Source organism: Chlorocebus sabaeus, chromosome 9 (genome assembly GCF_047675955.1).
Source record: "Chlorocebus sabaeus isolate Y175 chromosome 9, mChlSab1.0.hap1, whole genome shotgun sequence".
Lineage (NCBI taxonomy): Eukaryota > Metazoa > Chordata > Mammalia > Primates > Cercopithecidae > Chlorocebus > Chlorocebus sabaeus.
In genome coordinates this window covers 54011543-54024532 of record NC_132912.1, presented here as the reverse complement: position 1 = coordinate 54024532, position 12990 = coordinate 54011543, and the positions used below count along the sequence as shown (strand labels likewise).

The 12990-nt window shown below is 44.0% G+C and overlaps 1 protein-coding gene across 3 annotated transcripts in view; it reads left to right on the top strand.

Moving 5' to 3' along the window:
• The first annotated feature begins 255 nt into the window (after positions 1–255).
• BMPR1A (bone morphogenetic protein receptor type 1A) overlaps positions 256–12990 on the top strand; it is a 165503-nt gene continuing 152768 nt past the window's right edge. The window contains exon 1 of one of the 3 annotated variants that reach the window (XM_073019010.1): positions 256–272. The gene's annotated coding sequence lies outside the window, so the exon portion shown is untranslated. Of the gene's footprint in view, positions 273–922; positions 1032–12990 lie in introns of those variants that run through there. The other 2 variants (XM_038008968.2, XM_073019011.1) reach the window with 2 other exon arrangements.

Genomic DNA, 12990 nt, shown 5'->3' with positions numbered 1-12990 from the left:
AGGCCTGGCGCTCCCGAATCGATGAGGAAAGCCGCTCTCCCCGGCAGATCTTCCCGGCCGGGGCGCCTCCATCACCCTGCCTGCGCCTCGGCACGCTGGCAAGGAGCCCGGGAAGAGACGCCGGGAGCGGTGGGTGGGCGAGGAACAAATGCAATGTGACTACATTTTTCTTTGTCGCAACTACCACGACCTGGCCATCCCCCACCTTGGTGACTTGGTGCCTTCCCAGCGACCTGCTTATTTCACGCCAGCTGACTGGCGTTCACTGCAGTGTGAGTGTCGGCCGGAGGAGGGGTCCACGCGAAGGAGCCCACAAGAGCGGGCATCCCGGGCGCCGATGGCCGCAGGGCGCCGCAGCCGCGTCCGCACTCCCCTCCGCCGCGTTCCATCGCGTGCGCCCTACCGCGTCTGCGGGCGTGTGGTGAGGGGCCGGCGGGCCCACTCGGAGGAGAAGACTCCACCCGCCCGCACCACCAGCAGCTCGGCGCCCCCTTGCCGGCGGCTGGCCCTACTCTCCGGCAGCGGGACGCCGGGCTCCGCGACCCCTTCGGGCGCTTCCGCCGTGCGCTCGGCTCCTTTCGTGTCCAGGGCGGGGCGGGGCGGGGCCGGCGCCCGGGGTCGGGTGCGCGCGGCGCGGGCGGGCGCCCTCCCAGTGCGCGCGCGCCGTGCAAGGCCCGCGACGCCCGCCCCTCCCCCAGGACCCCGCACCCGCGCCGCCCCCTCCCCTCCTGGCGAGAGTCGGCGGTGGCGGCGGCGGCTGCAGAGATTGGAATCCGCCTGCCGGGCTTGGCGAAGGAGGAGGGAGGAGGCAGGAGCGAAGAGGGAGGAGGGCCAAGGGCGGGCAGGAAGGCTAGGGTTCGGCGCGTCCGTCCGCGCGCGGCGAAGATCGCACGGCCCAATCGAGGGGCGACCGGGTCGGGGCCGCTGCACGCCGAGGGCGGAGGCCGAGCAGGGCCCCGCTTCGCCCCGGCGGCTCGCCGCGCCCACCCGCTCCGCGCCGAGGGCTGGAGGATGAGTTCCTTGGAGTCCGGGTGAGTTGGGAGTGCGCGTGCGGGCCGGGAGGGGTTGGCCGCCGCGGGGAGGCCGGCGGGGCTCCGGCGAAGCTGCGGAGGCAGCCGGGCGCGCAGAGGCCGGAGCCAGGGGCTGCCCGGCCCGGCCCCGCCAGCTCCGCAGGCCTCGGCGCGCGCTGGGCCGTGACCGCCCTGCCAGAGACCCACAGCACCCCGCGCCGCGTACCCCCGCCGGCCCCTCTTTTGTCTCCCACCCGCGGGTTGCAGGCCGAGTTTGGGGAAGCGAAGTGGGCGAAAGCCGCTCCTGGGACGCTTCTGGAATCCTTAAATGGGAAAGGCGCTCCTCTCCCCGCCCCAGAGCGGCGAGGCTGATATTCGTGATTTGGCTCCCGACGCTGTGGGGAGGAACGAGGGAGAACAAAGTGAGTTTCGGGCGAGGGTCGAGCGAGAGGAGCAGCCAGCCCGCCCCCAAGTAGCCGCGGGAAGGGGCCCGGGCCCCCGAGCTCCCGGAGCTGCTTCACCTGTTGTCCTGCGCGGCCTCGGCTCCGTGGCCTGGTGATTCCGCACTTCAGTTTTGGAAAACTTTCTGCTGGATTGCCTGGACCCTTTTTTCTCTTTCCAGACTCCTAGTGGAAAGATTTGGCAAGGAAAAAAAAAAATGAGCTTGCGTCAGGGAAGAATAATAATATGCTGTGTGTTAGGGTCCGGCGTTTGAGCGTGGTACACTTTCATGCTCTCATATATTTTAATTTGGTCGAACTGCTGCAGGTTTTCTCTTTTAAGCGGTTAACAAACTGTTCAGAGTACATACTATGAACTTGGCACCTGTGTTGCGTCATTTAATCCTTATTAACGATTCTGGTTTATTGTATTCCTCATTATTTTAGAGGAAGAAACCGAGATGCAAAGAGGTTAACTTGTCTAGGGGACCTGGGATTTGAACCCAGGAACATCGTATTCTGGCAAACGAATTAGGAAAAAAAAAACTGTTTGCAAACACTTCTACGTTTAGGAACATTTTTCAGTTACTCTTACTTGAAATTATCGTTATTTTGTTGCTTGAGTTGAAACTATTGTATTTACTTGTGAGAGGAGTTAAGCTTTGAATTAGAGTGTAACTTAATGCGTCTCATTGTTTTCAGTTGTTGAAATAAAGAATGTGAACCAGACTTATTTAGATTTTTAAATTTGAAGCTAAAATATGGGCAATTCTCTGATCCAGGAATGGGGGGAGTGTATGAAAGGCCGATTGAAATGTAGAATGCGTTTTTAGTAGAACCAGTCTCGGTTCTTGTTTAATTTTTCCTCCATTTTCCGTGGAGCCCAGTTTAAACTTCTACTTTCTTCACTTCTCCCCACCGTTTACAGAAGAGTTTGAGGCACCTAGCGGGAGCTCCTTCACTAAATTCCTTCTGTTACTGGCTTCTTAACCTTCCGTCAAAGAGGGATGATTTTTTTTTTTTTTTTGTCTTTCTTATTAACACCTTGGGTTTTTTTTTTTTCCTTCTAACTTTCCTACTTAGTGGAGTGTGAGTTATTTTCTCTGTTGTATTTGGGTTCTTTAAAGTACAAATGTTCTTAAGATTTCTTCAATTTACAAAAACCTCAAGTCTGCTACTCCTTCAAGCTGTCTTGTTGCTGCTTTTCCTTTTCAAATCTTATTAACATTTTAGAAAGCTTATTCGTAATAAAAGTAACACATGGTTGTTAAAGAACTGAGAACTAGCGCAACATTGAAATTAAAATTTAATCATTCACAATCCATCTCTAGAGATTGCCAAGAGTAGTCTACTTTTCCTGACTTTGCCTGGTTGGTGGCTAGCCACTCATTTCTTAACCCCTTGTTATCTGGATTTCACCTTCACAAGGAACCTAATCAACACATTTAACCAGCTTTTTCTAAGTCCTCTCCTTGAGCTTTCTGTAATATTTAACATCGACTTCACATTTTTCAGATGCCTTTCCTTGGCTTTCATTCATCTATACATTTCATTTAACAAATACGCGCTGAATTCTAACACAGGGTGCAAGGCAGTAAGATACAACAGATCCTTCCCTCATGGAGCTTCAAGTCTAGTGGGGAAATACATATTGAAAAATAAAGTCTCTAGTTAAATATAATTGTGATTTTAATTAAGGTGCAGAATATTATAAGAACTTCAAATGGAGACCTGACCTGGTGCTTGTGGTGGTGGGAGAATCTGGGAAAGATTCCTTAAAAATGCTTTGTTGGAACCCAGGCAGATTGTGAAGGATGAGCAAGAGTTAACTATTAACTAGATGAAGAGGGGCCTTCTGTGACATTATACTGACTTTGTTCCTCTCCGCCACTTTGCTGCCTAATCTGTTCCTCCTTTCCTCTTTAATATGCGTTCTCCAAGTTTCACTTTTTAGATCACTTTTCTCTATGTCTCTAGTCCCTTAGAATGATTGTTCAGACCTTTCTGTTGGAATAATTCTGAATTCTTTGTTCTTTATTTGTCTTCTGAATCCGGTTTTTTTTTTTCCCAGTTGCTTTATGCGTATCTGTACCTGATTGTTCTGAGCTGCTTTTCCTTAGCGAACTTGCTGCTTTGGTGTTCTTTATTTCTGTTGATGTCATACCAAACCCAAACCTTTTCCCATTTCATTATATCTTGTCTGTAGCCAACATCTGTTGATTCTGCTTTATGATATTATAACTCTTTCTCTCTATTCTTGCTAACTGTGGGACAGTTCTGAATTCATATTGGTGTCAAGGTAGTAGTCAAATCATAAAATGAGTTGGGCAACTTTCGTTTTCTCTTTTTCAGGGTAATTTTAGACTGGGATTATCTGTTCCTTGAATGTTTAGAAGACCTCACCTATATGACCATTTAGGCCTAGATCTTTTTTTCTGGAGAGGACTTTGAATAACACTTCAATTTCTTTAATAGCTGTTGGTTTGTGTTGATTTTCTGTTTCTCCTATGAATTTTAATGGTTCACTTTTTTTCAGGAATTTATTTATTTTCAAATCTAGTGTTATTTGGCTTTCACATAGTTCTCCTCCCACCACCCTGCGACTCCACCCCCACCCCCTAACTCTGAATCAAGTTCTCATCCCACCTGGACTATAATGTTATGATTTTCTTGCCTTCACTTTTCTCCTTTGTCTAATCTTATGCATTTCTGCCTAAAGTAATCTGTAAGCCCAGTTCTTACCACTTTGCCACTCAGAAGTTTCCAAGGTCTTCCATTAAACGAAATATTTTTTATGGTATTTGCTTGGTTTACCGGTTTTTTTTTTTTTAAAAAAAAAAAAACAATCCTCCCTCCCTCCCTCAAGACGGAGTCTTGCACTGTCGCCTGGGCTGGAGTGCAATGGCGCGATCTCAGCTCACTGCAACCTCTGCCTCCTGAGATCAAGGGATTCTCCTGCCTCAGCCTTCCAGGTAGCTGAGACCACGCCTGGCTAATTTTTGTATTTTTGGTAGAGGTGGGGTTTTGCCATGTTGTTCAGGCTGGTCTTAAACTCCTGACCTCAGTTGATCCACTTGCCTCAGCCTCCCAAAGTGCTAGGATTACACAGGTGAGGCACCATGCCTGACCTTTATAACGATTTTTATACAAATATTTTTTTTGTCTAGCCTAGCAGTAGCTGTTGAACTGTCCCGATCTGACTGTTGGATCTTAGAACGGCGAACCATGTTTTAGGCTTTAGGATGTCTTTTTAACATCACAAGGTTCATATTGACCAGGTTGGACCAACTTTTTAACACAGGATTAAATGTTGAGTTGCATTGAGTTATGTCGATTGTAAGATACACTGTAATGTTACAGACCATTTAAAATATGCTTCTAGTTGTAAGAAGCCATTGATTGTAAGGTGCACTCCAATTCCAGAGGTGCTAAAATATGAAAAATGGATGCATCTTAGAATTGATGAATAGGGTTTCTCTCCCTAATCAAAGCTCTTGGATGTGCCTGGAAATGCCCAGTAGTGTTTTTTGAGAAGAACACTAGTTAGGGGCATAGGGAGATCAGATGATCAGAAGACTCCATCTCAGAGTAGGCCCTGTGGTCCCTAAGCCAGTTCATATGGGCAGTTTAATATATAACTAATGAGTAGACATTGAATAGATGAGTAAATTATCTTCGAGTATCTTTTATTTACGCTGTTGTTGTAGACTTTGTTGTTCTTTTATAGTTTTATATTTCTGATGAGCCTTCCTTATGGCACAGATTTGTTATACCGCTAAAGTCTGGAACAGTGGAGCTTGGCTCTTGATCCAGCTGTTTATAGTTGGTTGTTGACTTATGAAGGAGGACAGGAGTATGCTAAGATATAGGGATAATATATTATAATCACTTTTGCAGTTAGGGAGATTAGTTACATGTTGGAAAATCATTTTGAAGAGAGGAAGACTGAAGATGTTCAAACTTGTGGGAAGGTCTTTCTGGCCTGGCCCAGATTAAACCCATTTATGCCTAGTGTTCCATTGTTGGAACGCTAAGCATGTGGGAGTTCTATTTATATCCTGCTCAAGGTCATCGCCAAGGTCCGATTGCAAAAATTCAAAAAATTGCAACCTCAGGCATAAATGGGTTAAGATGGTGGCAGATAATTAGGGCCTGGAATGGACAGGAGGTAGTAACTAGCTATGGATGAGAGAAGGAATGGGATTGGCAAGAACAACTCCTGGATTTCTAGCTTGGAAAGCAGGGTAGATGTGGGTGACTGATACGAAAAATGGAGGGAGAGCTGGTTTGTGGAAGAAGATAGTATTGGTTGGATCACATGGAGTTCGAGGTATCTGAAACAGCCAAGTAGGGATTTCCACTTGGCAGTTGTCTATATGGGTCTGGGGTTTGACAGAGGTTTGCGCTGGAGGTAGGCATTTGGGAGTCATTGCTGTATAGATTTTAGATTTTATATTCCGACAGTGGGAATTGGGTGGCTCTCTCAAGTGACTCTTGCTTACAAGTGACAACCCTAACTCAGGTTAGCTTAAAGGAAGGAAAAGCTTCTCCCCACTAACCCCCATGATTTTGAAAGGTCGAGAAATAGACATAGCTGGACCTAAGTGCTCAAATGATATAATTAATTGAGGTTGTCTTCTCTGTTCTTCACTTTTGTGGTCTCATTTCAGGCAGGTGCATTTATCTGGCAGAGGAAGACATAGGTTATAGATTATAGAATTATAGATTGTAGGTTATAGACCTCGTATCAGGAACTCCTTGTATGGTCTAGCGAAGAACCTAAAACAGCCGTGAGAATTTTTTTTTTTTCTTTTTGAGACGGAGTCTTGCTCTGTTGCCCAGTGGAGTGCAGTGGTGTGATCTGGGCTCACTGCAACCTCTGCCTCTTGGGTTCAAGTTATTCTCCTGGCTCAGCCTCCTGAGTAGCTGGGATTACAGGTGCCTGCCACCACGCCTGGCTCCTTTTTGTATTTTTAGTAGAGACAGGGTTTTGCCACATGGGCCAGGCTGGTCTCAACTCCTGACCTTAGGCGATCCACCTGCCTCGACCTCCCAAAGTGCTGAGATTACAGACGTGAGCCACCGCCCCTGGCCAGCCTTGAAAAATTTCAACTTAAGGCCTGGGTAGAGAAGATAGACATTAAATAATTATCTAGTTGTAGTTATGTTAAGATCTACAAAAAGGAAGTCCAGGGAATGTTACAAGACTGATAAGGGAAGCTGGGCTGTCTAGGATACGGGTACTTTGGAAGGCTTTCCTGAGAAGGTAGCCCGCAGAGTGAGACCTTAGGCAAGGAAGGACAAGGAGATTGTTTCTGGAAGTATTCAGTAGTATTTATTTATTTATTTGAGATGGAGTCTCGCTCTGTCGCCAGACTTGAGTGCAGTGGCACAATCTCGGCTTACTGCAACCTCCGCCTCCCGGGTTAAGCGATTCTCATGCCTCAGCCTCCCAAGTAGTTGGGATCACAAGCCTTTGCCACCAAGCCTGGCTAATTTTTGTATTTTTAGCAGAGACGGGGTTTCACCATGTTGGTCAGGCTGATTTCGAACTCCTGACCTTGTGATCCACCCACCTCGGCCTCCCAAAGTGCTGAGATTACAGGTGTGAGCCACTGCACCTGGCCAGAAGTATTCAGTAAAGCGAGCAGTTTTTGTAGCTTTTAAAAAATTATAAAGGCAATACATTTATTGTGGTTAATTTGGGAAATATAAAAAGCTATAAAGAAGCAGCAGAATGATTAAGTTTCAACTTCTAATTTTTTATAAATAATGTCTGATACTGGTTTTACTACTGAGTACCTGTGCAATCATGGATGCCACACTAACCCAATCTGGATATTCGTTCTTTATCTTAAAAAGTAAAAGGAACAATGTGAACTTTAAGATAACCTTTCTGCTTAAAAAAAAAAAAAGAAAGAAAATCTCATGACTTGCAGCACAGTTAGCTGCCGAAATTGAAGCTCATATAATGCTTTTGGTCTAATGACGTCACTGGACTTCTGACTTTTGGCTGAAAAATCATGCCAGCCTCGGCAGTCCTTGCAAGTACCAAAGGGAATATGGCTTATGGCTTATGCCTGCGGTGCCCTTCCTGTATCCTGCTTTCTTACCTCCTTTTTTGAGCATTAATTTTTTTTTTCTTTAGCCTTTGGGTAAAGTATCAAAATGTTGAGAAGATAGACTCTCAATTTCGAAGGTGAGAAATCTCTAGGAGACTTGGATAGTTTCGATACTGTTTTATGTATATTAAGATTTGTAGGTAGTTTTCGTATTAGTAATTAAAACACCTTGTAGTGTATTTCAAGAGTATAGAGTCTTGAGTGTTAAATTTCTATGTAAGAATATTTTAGATTCCTGGCTAAAGAAGCTCTTGTTAGAAAATGTTAAAGTAAAGGCTGTTAAATTTTGGTGAGGCTTTTAATGTCTGCATTTTTCAAGAAGTCATTTAAAAATGTCATGAACTAAAAATATTTCAGTGATAACTGTTCAGAAGTATCTTAAATGTACACCAAATCAATGAAATACAATCACTGGGTGACAGATTATTCTTTCTTCATTTTATAATCTTTCACGTAATAAAAATGTGGGGGAAAATTGCATGTTGAATTTGTAGGTGTATAGCTTAGCAAAAACTATTAATCTTTCTGAAATACTGCTCTGGTCATCATCCCTATTGGTTAAATATTTTTCCCTGTTTTCTTATTTGCTTACAATAGAAAATCCAAAATATCTCAGATTGGTCTCCTGCTCTGGCCAAGTCAGCCTTTTCTGCTTTGTTTACTTTCCTACTATTTTATCAGCCTAAGTCACCTAAATGTCAGATTCGGGTTTGGGTTCAGAATCCTTAGACCTATACTGTCTACTGCAATAGATAGCACTACCACATGTGGCTGTTGAAGACTTGAATTGTGGCTAGTTTGAGTGTGAATTATGTACCAGATTTTGAAGATAGTACCAAAAAATGTAAAATATCTCATTTTGCTTTTTAAATGTTGGTTATATAGTGAGATGATACTGTTAGGGATACACTGGATTAAAGAAATATATTAAAACTGATTTTGGCTGGGCATAGTGGCTCACGCCTGAAATCCCGGCACTGTGGAAGGATCGCTTGAGCCCAGCAGCTTGAGACCAGCCTGGGCAATGTGGTGAGACCTTGTCTCGATTACAAAAACAAAACTGATTTCACCTGATTCTTTCTACTTTTTTAATGTGGCAACTAGAAAGTTTAAAATTACATTTCATATCGGACAGTACTGCCTTTGACTTTCCTTTCCCTGGTTCTTTGCCCATCGGAATACTTTAAAATCTAGTATAAATCCTTGGCCAGACGGGGTGGCTCATGCCTGTAATCCTAACACTTTGGGAGGCTGAGGCAGGAGGATCATGAGGTCAGGAGCTCGAGACCAGCCTGACCAACATGGTGAAACCCTGTCTCTACTAAAAATACAAAAATTAGCGGGGTGTGGTGGCGCTCACCTGTAATCCCAGCTTCTTAGGAGGCTGAGGCAGGAGAATTGCTTGAACCTGTTTGTTGTGCAAACAGCTCACTGCAGCCTCCAACTCCTAGGCTCAAGCAATCCTCCCATCTCAGCCTCCTGAATAGCTGGGACCACAGGTGCATGCCACCATGCCCAGCTAATTAAAAAAATTTTTTTGTGTGTGTGGAGGTAGGATCTCACCATGATGCCTAGGCTGGTCTTGAACTCCTGGGCTAAAGTGATCCTCCCAAAGTGCTGACATTACAGGTGTGAGCCATTGCGCCCAGCCTCTATCTTCTCATTCTTTATAGTAGTTAAGCCGTTATTCCATTTTCTGGTTATACCTTAATTTTATTTACCAGTTTCCTATTGAATAATTAGATTATTTCCATTTTTTTCTTTTGCATTACAAATACTGATGTGGTGTTTGTACATATCCTTTGAGACTGTTTTTATTTCATGAAATGAAGTCTTAGAAATGAATTTACTGGCCGGGCGTGGTGCCTCAAGCCTGTAATCCCAGCACTTTGGGAGGCCGACACAGGCGGATCACGAGGTCAGGAGATTGAGACCATCCTGGCTAACATGGTGAAACCCCACCTCTACTAAAAAAAAAATACAAAAAACTAGCCGGGCGAGGTGGCGGGCGCCTGTAGTCCCAGCTACTCGGGAGGCTGAGGCAGGAGAATGGCGTAAACCCGGGAGGCGGAGCTTGCAGTGAGCTGAGATCCGGCCACTGCAGTCCAGCCTGGGCGACAGAGCGAGACTCCGTCTCAAAAAAAAAAAAAAAAAAAAAAAAAGAAATGCATATACTATTAGAGAAGCCATGCAGTTTTGATGGAAAGTGCCAGGCCACCCCACAAAATCTTCATAACCATTCATATTCCAGCCAACAGTATTTGAGTATGTTCTCTCCTCCCAACATAATTATATCAGTCTGTGTGTGTGTGTGTGTGTATATATATATTTTTTTTTTTGTTGTTGTTGTTGTTGTTTTTTTTTTTTTTGGGAGACCGAGTCTTGCTCTGCTGCCAGACTGGAGTGCAGTGGTGCCATCTTGGTTCACTGCAGCCTCTGCTTCCTGGGTTCAAGTGATTCTCCTGCCTCAGCCTCCCGAGTAGCTCGGACAACAGGTACATGCCACCATGCCCAGCTAATTTTTATATTTTTGGTAGTGACAGGGTTTCACCATGTTGACCAGAATGGTCTCGATCTCCTGACCTCGTGATCCACCTGCCTCGGCCTCCCAAAGTGCTGGGATTACAGGCGTGAGCCACTGCCCCCAGCCATATCAGTCTATTTTTATCTTTGCCAGTTTGCCAGCTGAATAAACATTCATGATGTAAGGTTTCTTTGCTGTTGTATGAATAATAAAAAACAGCAAATTTAAATTTCATTTGTCTTATACTCTCAACTTGTTATAAGCTCCTTGGTCTGATTTTTGTGGTAAAATATTTTCTATTGCCAACAGTACACATGCATGCCTTGTACAAAATAAATGTTCAGATATTTGTATCTGTCCATGGCAGAGGCATCCAGAATATGCTACTGCAACGTAAAAATTATTTGGGAATGTGGTGGCTCATGCTTGTAATCCCAGCACTTTGGGTGGCGGAGGCAGGAGGATCACTTGAGCCCAGGAGCTCGAGACCAGCCTGGGCAACATGTTGAGACCCTGTCTCTACAAACATTTAAAAATTAGTGAGATGTGGTATGCACCTGTAATCCCAGCAACTCAGGATGCTGAAGTGGGGGGATCTCTTGAGCCCAGGAGTTGGAGACTGTAATGAGCCGTGATCTTACACTGCGCTCCAGCCTGAGTGACATAGCAAGACCCTGTCTCAGACAAACAAAACATGTATTTTAATATGAAGACATTTGAGAATAGCTCTTTTTCCCCCTGAACTCTCTTGTCTGCCTAAAACTAGATCCTCCCCAAAGAACTCAATTGTCATAACCTCCAGTTGTCATAAATCTCTTCCTTGGGAGTTTTGCAAGCAGTGAAGATTGAGTCTTGTCGCTGGAGAGAATTTGGCACCTCACCTAAACATTGTTACAAACTATCCTATCTCCAGCTGTTCTCCTAAGGGTCTGTTTGTCTGTCCTACACATTACTTGTTTTCCTGCAGGAGCCCATTGTTCTTTTCCAGTTTCCCTAGTGATACACATGCCCAAATTCAGACAGCCCCTTTGGGTCACATTTTTCTGTGAATTCTTCTACATATGTGAATCAAATCTGTCATTTCTCTTGTAGATGTGTTTTTTGTCAGTTTAATTTATCAGACCGCAATTACTGAACCTAAGAGGGTGTAGGAAGTTTTTCTTCCCTAACAATGGTCAAATTGATGTTTTTCTGGCTGTAAGGGCAAGGGATAATAATAAAGTAAGGTTTTTCTAAAAATAAATGTAAGTATCTTAAATATATGCAAAGTTTCTTTACATTAAAAAAAATCTTATCCAAAATGAGACATTTGTTAAATGAAGTGGATTATACTATTAAAGATGTGCCCCTCACCCTCCTGTGTTTGTTCCTATGGTAGTAACGTTGATTGTTAATGGATGGCATAGTAACTTCAATTGTGTTCACAAGCCTTTGTTCTTAAAGTTAGGCACTCTTCCCTGTTTTTTTTTTGGAATTTTATCAATTTGCATAAAAGAGTAAATGGTTTGTAACAGGTTTCTCTGGTCACATCACTGAGGAGAGACAACAAAAGAAGTCATTCAACTGAGGTTAAATCTTTACACAAAGAAGGCATTAATGTCTTAAAAGAATAAAGAAATCCTGATATGGTTGTTGTGACTTTCCATTTTTCTGGTTATGAAATAACTAAAAAGGTTAACTAAATGTTGGCTTATTTCTAGGTTTAGTTATGCATCAGTGTGTTTATTGCTTTCTGTGCCTTACTGCACTCTGCTTATTAGGTTTGTGACCTTGAGCCAAAGTTGTTAATTGCTCCTTTTCTCATATGTAAAATGAGGATGGTAATGTTCCTCTCTCTCAGGGTTACTGTGAGGACTAAATGAATGATAATTGCAGTTCAGTGCTTAAAACTGTGCTTGCCACATAGTAGCTTAATGAATGTTAGTGAAGAATATTTCTGAAAGAGAAATAAGCTGGACATTTCTATCTTAAAATGGCTTCACATATAGGGTGCTTGAAAATTAAATCTGATCTTGATACTTTCTAAAAGTGTGTGTTATTTTAGCTTCCGTATTAATATTCACATTTGAATTTGCAAAATACTTCTGTGTATTATCAGTACTGGCAAATTGATACAGGAAATTTTGTTGCTTTTCCTGCTTTGTACATCAAGAATTGGAGGCTAATGAAGGTTAATTTTCCCACCAAACAAGTTGGTGTAAAAGAGTAAATAGAACTAGAGCTGAACTCTGTAATTCTACCTACTAGGGAGCCTGAGGTGGGCGGATCTCTTGAGGCCAGGAGTTTGAGGCTGAAATGCATTATGAGAATAGTGTGCTATGTGAATAGCAACCACACTTCAGCCTGGACTACATGGCGAGACCCTGTCTCTAAAAAGAAAGAGGTAAATAGAATCAGACTTTTCCTCATTCACTCAGAGTGGATGACTAGGACCTCAAAGTTACATATAAAGTAAAGTCAAAGACTCCACATACTAAAGAAAGCCCTAGGCTTTGGTGACCAGAATCCTTTCCAGGGCTTATTAAGATGTGGCAGAATTAGGTCACAAGTTGGGGGGAGAAGGAATTGTGCCGGAGTAGTCATTGCAGCGATTAGTGCCTAGCGGGGAGCACTGTAGTTTTTGTTTCCTTCTCCTTCCCTTGGGGTGTCCTTCCCTTAGAAGCTTAATGTGGAGAGGTCTAGTAGAACCATTCCTGGAGGTTAAGAATACTAGCAGAAGATGGAATGGAACATCTGAGTACCTAGGCAATATTGTGCAGCAGGCTGGTTTATCTGTACCTATTTGAGCAAAGGATAAGGAAAATTAGAAATCTCAGTTTGGATTGAGGGGTGGCAGTGACCTTCTTTTAGTTCAGGTGGGTAATGCAAATGTAACCAGGCACCAGCCTTCTTGC